Below are 8308 nucleotides of genomic sequence, written 5' to 3'. Positions count from 1 at the left end.
AGCTATGATTTTTCCTTTTAGTACTGCTCTCACTGTGTCCTAAATGTTTGGGTGTGTTGTATCTTCATTTTTATTAAATTCTAAGAAATCTTTTTTTTAAACTGGCATTATTTATTTATTTTTTGGCTTGTGAAACTTCCTTAATTTGTTGATGTAGCAGCAAATTTGAACTCTGCTATGCAAATGACAGAAGAAATCTGCTCAGCAATTAACTTTAGAGTTCAATTTCATAAAGGCAACATGCTATATGTGAAAAAATTACTAACTGAACTACAGGTATTAAATACTGAAAAAAAATTAACAGTTTATTATAATTTATCTTATTTAACAATCTAAGAAGTTCACGGCCATCAGCAGTTCCAGTGCAATTTTAGGTGCAATTGGGAATTCAGGAATTTCAGTGGAGCTGTTAGTATAGCGGACCTTGTAGGTAAAATACATGCACACTTCCGATAGCACATGTGAAGGGTCTCTCTAAAGTTGACCTCATTGGTTTCATTCTCCGCAAACTGACCTGGACCACTCAACATGGCCTTTATTGTTCCTGATGTTAATGCATGTTCTCTTTTTACAATAAATTCATGACCATCAGAAGATATTAATTTCATATACATGGCATCAGGGCCTTCACAGCCACCATAGGTTTTCTCCTCTCCATCCATTATGTTCTTATAAAATTCTATTTGATCCCAGAGGAACTTACTAGTTTCCTGGCGAGGCCGAGAAGCAGTCATCTAGTAACTTGCATCCGAAGGAAGTGCTAAGAAATCTTTAATTTCTATCATTAATTCTTCCTTGACCAAGTTTTCATTGAGTAGTGTGTTGTTAAACTTCAATGTATCTGAGGGCATTCTGTCATTATTGTTTTTATTGAAGACCAGCCTTTGTCCATGGTGATCTGATAGGACAAATAGAATTATTTCTATCTTCCTGTATCTATTGATGCCTATTTTTTTTGACAATTATATGGTCAATTTTCGAGGAGGTACTATGAGGTGATGAGAAGAATGTAAATCCTTTTGTTTTATTATTTAATGTTCTATAAATATTTGTTAAATCCATTTAGTATATAACTTCTGTTAGTTTCTCTATGTCGCTGTTTAATTTCTGTTTCTCTTATCTGTCCATTGATGAGAATGTGGTGTTGAAAGTGGACAGATGTGTCTGTCTGTCCTGTGGTCTCAGGATGTTCCATACTTCTTGGTGTTTAGCTCTCTTCTCCATGGGATTTGAGATCAGGGAGCAGTGTGATGGGCTAGGCCCTCATTCGTATTTCATATTTTTTTGCTTGAAGGGGAATTGATAGCACACCAGCATATTTTCCGAAGTCCACATGCTTCTTAATCATTTTGTTATTTTAAGGTGTTTATTAGTTGTTAAGGTAGAGCTTCATATAAATAATCCAAGAATGAATTATAGTTTGAAAATATTCTTATGCTTATTGAATATTTTCTTCAAACTCTGATTTGTCCAACTATAGTTTTTCATTCTGTCAGTCCATTTATTCCTCACATGTAATTAAATGTCTATTGTGTATAATACACATTTTAATATATCTCAAGGTCAGGTTGGGGATTTGGCTCAGTGGTAGAGCCCTTGCCTAGCAAGCACAAGGTCCTGGGTTCGGTCCCCAGCTCCGAAAAAAAAATATAACTCAAGGACTTCCCATTCTTAAACCTTTATGTTTCTCTGCCCAGTCAAGCTTCCTTACATCATATAAATGTAAATATAGCATGAAATGACCCTTGCTTTTTGGAACTCTCATTTCATTTTGCTGAAACCTTTTTGAATCTCATATATAGGAGATTGGATGCCATAGTTTATCTCCTTCTACTTATATTTACCAAATTTAGTGTAAGTCCAGGGATACATTGACCATTTTAAAACAAAATGCAAGGTCCTGCTTTGCTACATTTTTGCTCCCGGGTTAACATGGATACTTTATTTATTACCTAAGCAATATGTTGTGATCCTAATGGTAGCAAATATAGAAAGCTTAATCATGGGCATAAAAAATGAAATTTGGATTGAAAAAGTCAAAGTATTGGTGACTGGGGATTTCAATTTTCATTTGTTTATAAAATTTACAGTGAAACAATTGGTCTGTAGATCTGCATCTGTAGGTCATGCCTATGATGTATCAATCATCCAGCTTAAGAAGCACAACATGTCAGTCACCCACAAGTCATACAGCTTATCAAAAATCTGTCCCCAACACCTACATCATCCAAAGTAAAAGCCCACAGCCTGGCTACCATCAATAAGAATTGCCCATGTCCTATCAGTCATCCACTGGAAATCCCCTCACCCTGTCAATCATCTACCAGCAACTCACAAAACCTGTCAGTCATCCAGAAGAAATTATCACAGTCTGTCAATCAGACATAACAAATGGCCATAGTCTGTTAATCACCCACAGGACATGGCGACTAACTTATATACAAACCTCTCAGAGCCGGTCAGTCTTACATTAGAAACTCCCATAGCCAGTCATTCAATGGAGAGACCCACAGCCTGTCAGTCTTTCACAACATATCTCAAAGCCTGTGGATTATTCATAGGTAGTGTCAACAGCCTATCACTCAGCCCCAGGAAACATATACCAACTTTGTCACTTGTCCAAAGGACAAGCCCACACTCTATCTGTCATTCATAGGAAATACCTACACCCTGTCCATCATTGATAAGAAATAGCCAAAGCCTGTCAACCATACATAGTATGTATCTACCATTGTTCAGTATGCATAACAAATATGCACAGACTTTCAGTCAGTCCTCCATGGTAAATGACTGCTACATGAAATCATCCATAGAAAGTACCCACAACCTGTAAGGCATTCATAGGAAAAACCAACAACCTGTCAATCATGTGTAGGAAAGAGTTGCCTGTTTGTCAGCTACATGGCACACCCCCAACTTGGTAGTCATCTGGGGGGAAAATCTACATCCTATCAATAACCCATAGGAATTGCCCATAGCCTTAGAACCATTTATAAGAAATTTCAATATCCTTTCAAACAGCCACAGTAAAGTCAACAGCCTCTCAGTCATCTATTAGAAACACGCACAGTCTGTCAGTCATCCACAGATCACATACATTGCGTGAGAGTCATCCATAGGAAAAGCTAAGTGCCTGTCATGCATACAAAGGAAATGAACACAACCAGTAAATCATGCATAGGAATCTTCAACAGTGTGTCAGTTATCAAGAGAAAATTCACACAGTCTTTCAATTATCCAACAGTATTCAATTAAGATTAAACAGAAAAATTTCCAAAATCCACAACCCTCACACACTGATATCATAAATAGGGACATGATAAACCTGGAGACAGCACACAATAAATCATGCCGAGAGCAAAGATCCATCTCTGCCTCAGGCTCCTCCTCCTACATCATTCAGACCTCAGGTTTGCCATGCAGAGCCGATCCTGTTACCATGCCTGCTTGAAATCAAATGGGGAGATGTTTGTGATGAGGAACTTCATCAATTTATTCTAATAGCTTTATAAAAATCATGTAGTGAAGGAAGCGCAGGATTTTGTTTCTGTTGACAGCACATTTTCAGAAGGGTTTAGTCCACGGTTTTTCTGCATACGGTAGCTAATTCTTCAGAGCTCCTGATAAAGCAGAAGAGTGTGTAATGTGAAAACAAGGCCCTGCCTTGTGTGTCCATTCAAGAGTCCAACCTCACCTTATTTCAATTATATTGACAATAGCAACAAGAAACGTCAGTAAAATGAAAGGAAATGCCTCATTGTGAATATGATCACATTTTACCATTGAAAGAAACACAGATGTTTAAACAATATGCACATAGAATTAATATTTAATTAATGAATTCTAGTGACAGGTTTACAACGTGCCTCAATGGTTTACATTCCTTTCTTTTATTCAGTATTTTTTCCTCCATCTTTATTAACTTGGGTATTTCTTATTTAAATTTCAACTGTTATTCCCTTTGCCGGTTTCTGGGCCAAATCCCCCAACCACTCCCCTTCCCCTACTATATGGGTGTTACCCTCCCCATCTTCCCCTGTTACTGCCCTCCCCCCAATAATCACGTTCACTGGGGGTTCAGTCATGGCAGGACCAAGGGCTTCCCCTTCCACTGGTGCTCTTACTAGGCTATTCATTGCTACCTATGCAGTTGGAGCCCAGAATCAGTCCATGTATAGTCTTTGGGTAGTGGCTTAGTCCCTGGAAGCTCTGGTTGGTTGGCATTGTTGTTCATATGGCGTCTCATCCCCTTCAATCTCTTTCAGTCCTTTCTCTGATTCCTTCAACGGGGGTCCTGTTCTCAGTTCAGTGGTTTGCTGTTCGCGTTCGCCAATGTTTTTGCCTTATTCTGGCTGTGTCTCTCAGGAAAGATCTATATCTGGTTCCTGTCAGCCTGCACTTCTTTGCTTCATCCATCTTATCTAGTTTGGTGGCTGTATATTTACGGGCCACATGTGGGGCAGGCTCTGAATGGGTGTTCCTTCAGCCTCTGTGCTAAGCTTTGCATCCCTATTCCCTCCCAAGGGTATTCTTGTTCCCCTTTTAAAGAAGGAGTGAAGCATTCACATTTTGGTCATCCCTCTTGAATTTCATGTGTTCTATGCATCTAGGGTAATTCGAGCATTTGGGCTAATATCTACTTATCAATGAGTGCATACATACCATGTGTGTTTTTCTGTGATTGGGTTACCTCACTCAGGATATTTTCCAGTTCCATCCACTTGCCTTTGAATTTCATAAAGTCATTGTTTTTTGATAGCTGAGTAGTCTACATGTTTACGTGAAGGCTGTTAGTTTAAGACTGACTGCCATGCAGCTAAGATCAGGGTCTTAAAGCCCACACCCACAGTGACATGCCTATTCCAACAGGGTCACAACTTCTAATACTGCTACTTCCTCGGCTTCACACATACAAACCATCAGACCCAGGATACAGTTCAATATAATAAAGACAAGATAAGAATGGTACACAGCAAATATCATTCTAAAATATTTATGCCAAGCATTCACACTAAATCAGAAATCAGAAATGTGAAAAGTATATTTGATCTTCCCCTGTTCAATAAAATCATTGAAGTCTTAGCTAGAATAACAGCACAAGTGAATGAGATAGATGTACACCCTTGAAAGAATGAAGCCAATGTCACTTTATTTAGGCCTGGGTGGTTGATATACACAAAAGACTCTAAAGCCTCCACCAAAATTCCCCTGCAGCTATTCAATTGTTCAGCATTGTATTAGAGGAAAAGCAATACATAAAACCAAGTTAGTTTCCTAAATCCAAATACCCAGCACACTCTGCAAATAAGCAAACTAACAGATTCTCACAGACATTATAGATTAAATATAACCAAGGAATTGAATGACTTGTACAGTAAAAACTCTAAACTTAATGTAAATTAACAGAAGAAGATACAGTAACATGGAAAGGCCCCACGCTCCTAGGTCAGAAGGATTAATATGGTGGAGTTGGATGTGATGGTTTATATTTCCTTGGCTCAGGGGTGGCACTATTAGAAGCGTGGTCCTGTTGGAGTAGGTGTGGCCCTGTTGGAGTAGGTGTGCGACTGTGTGTAAGGGGTTTAACACACTCATCCTAGCTGCCTAGAAGGCAGTATTCTGCAGGACCATCCAGATGAAGATCTACAGCTCTCAGATCCTCCTTCACCATGTCTGATTGGTGGCTGCAGTGATCCTGCTGTGATGATAACAGGTCTGAACCTCTGAGGCTGTAAACCAGCCCTAATGAAATGGTGTCCTTTTAAGAGTTGCCTTGGTCATGGTGTCTGTTCACACAACTAAAGTCCTACGTAAGACAGTGGCCATAACACAAAAATTTATCTAGATAATCTGTGCAACCCCCTAAGAATACTAACACGATTCTTTAATGACATTTAGAAATCCATCATTAATTTAACAGGTCAATATAAAGGAGCCATGTAGGTCAGCACAGTCATCAACATTAGCGCAGCTTGAGCCCTCACCGGCACAGATTTGGAGTTAATACACCATAGAGGTAAAGCAATAATGAAATCTGCAACAGTATTCAAAGGCTCATAGGTTGGGAAACGTAATTAAGCATCTGTCCATAAATTTGTACACAGACAGCCATGAGTCATTGAACACCCCTGTCTGGGTTCAGGTAAAGCAGATGTCTACCCTTCAAGAGACTAGAGGCTCCAGGAAGCTTATACATATGGTGGAGTTGCTGGGCTGGGGATATCCTTGTGGAGGAGACAAGGGGTAGGGGGAGGAGGTATGCAATATTGAGATGTGGGACTGTCAGGGGGTGGATTGGGAGGGGAATGAAATCTGAAGTGTAAAAGTAAATAAATAAAAAATGGCTATCTTGCTGATAGCAATCTACTGATTCAATACAATCTATCAAAATTCCAATTCAATCCTTCATAGAGTCAGAAAGATGAATTTGGAAATTCACTTGGAATAACAACAAAAAAAAAACAAGGATAGAGAAAACTATCCTCAACATAAAGAAATAATAACAATAAAAGATAGAATCACCGTCCTTGACCTCAAGCTGTATTACAGAGCAATAGTTTTAAAAACTGTATGGTATTAAAAACAGAGACAAGCAGGTAGATCAATGTAATAGAATTGAGGACACAGAAATGAACAAATACTCCTATGGTCCCTTGATGTTTGACAAAGGAAATATAACCATACAGTAGAAAAAAGATAGCTTTTTCAATAATTGTTGCTGGATCAACTGGAAGTTCGCACCCAGAAGAATGCAAATTGATCTTCTTCCCTAGTGCAAAGCTCAAGGGCAAGTGGATCAAGGACATCCACATAAAAAGAAAACACTCAAAGCCATAGGGGAAACTGTGGAGAAAAGCCTCGAACGCAGGGACTCTGCGGAAATTTTCCTGAAAAGAAACACCAATGGCTTCTGCTCAAGGACTTTCAAATGGGACCTCATAATATTGCAAAGCTTCTCCAAGGCAAAGGATACTGTCTTTAGGACAACACGGCAACCAAGAGATTGGGAAAAGGTCTTCACCTCTCCTACATTCAATAGAGGTCTAATATCCAATATGTACTAAGAACTCAAGAACTTAGACTCCAGAGAGCCAAATAATCCTATTAGAGAAATGGATATAGAACTAAACAGAGAAATCTCAGCTGAGGAATATCGAACAACTGAAAAGTACCTGTAGAAATGTTCTTCAACAACCTTAGTCATTAGGGGAATGCAAATCAAAACAATGCTGAGATTCTACTTCACACCCCTCAGCGTGGCTAGGAACAAAACTCAGGTGACCACAGATTCTGACAAGAATGTGGAGAAAGCAGAACACTCCTCCACTGTTACTTGGATAGCGAGCTGGTACAACTGCTCTGGTATTCAGCTGGGGGTTTCCTCAGAAAATTGGACATAGTACTACCTGAGGACCCAGGTATACCCATTTCTGGGCATAGAATCAATAGATGCTCCAACATATAACAGACAAACATGCTCCAGTAAGTCCATGGCAGCCTTATTTTTAATAGCTAGAAGCTGGAAAGACCCCAGAAGTCCATCAACAAAAGAATGGATACAGAGAATGTGGTACAATTACACAAACGCAGTACTACTCCGCTATTAAAAAACAATGACTTCATGAAATTCATAGGCAAAAGGATGGAACTAGAAAATATCATCTTGAGTGAGGTGACCCCAGAAAATAACACAGATGGTGTGCACTCACTGATAAGTGAATAGTAGCCCCAAAGCTCAGATGAGCCAAGGTGCAATCCACAGATCACATAAAGCTCAAGAAGAAGGACAACCAAAATGTGTTTGTGTCAGTATTTCTTAGAAGGGGGAACAAAAATATTTATAGCAGGAAATATGAAGCCAAAATTTGGAGAAGAGATTGAAGGAAAGTATATATTAATTAACTAATTAATTAAAAAATAAAAATTAAAAATAAATCCATGGTATATGGGGAATTGACAGCACGTTAACAAATTATACTGATGAATAGAGACAGCTTCATGGAGAAGACAGAAACTTGGTCCATTACACAGAACAAGCACAAAAGTCAATGCCACATGCATCATGGAACAAAACATAAGACTTCATACCACAGATGTGGGAGATGAGAAAATAGGAAATATGTTTGACTTCGCTGTGCAGAATGGTACTTCCTGAACATTACTCCTATAGCACAGAGAATAAAAACATCCATTCATAAATCATACCTCCTGAAATTTAAAACATGGCATAAATCAATGATCATCATCATTTAGCTGAAAATGATGCCTCTACCATTCGTAAAAATCTTAATAGATTCCTATAAAAATA

The 8308-nt window shown here is 38.7% G+C and overlaps 1 pseudogene; it reads right to left on the bottom strand.

The window, feature by feature from the left end:
• Positions 1-297: 297 nt before the first annotated feature.
• Positions 298-1642, bottom strand: LOC134482350 (elongin-C-like; annotated as a pseudogene).
• Positions 1643-8308: the final 6666 nt, after the last annotated feature.

The sequence above is a fragment of the Rattus norvegicus genome, chromosome 16 (genome assembly GCF_036323735.1).
Source record: "Rattus norvegicus strain BN/NHsdMcwi chromosome 16, GRCr8, whole genome shotgun sequence".
Classification (NCBI taxonomy): domain Eukaryota; kingdom Metazoa; phylum Chordata; class Mammalia; order Rodentia; family Muridae; genus Rattus; species Rattus norvegicus.
The sequence above is the reverse complement of the archived record's forward strand: the minus strand, read 5'-3'. Positions and strand labels throughout refer to the sequence as shown.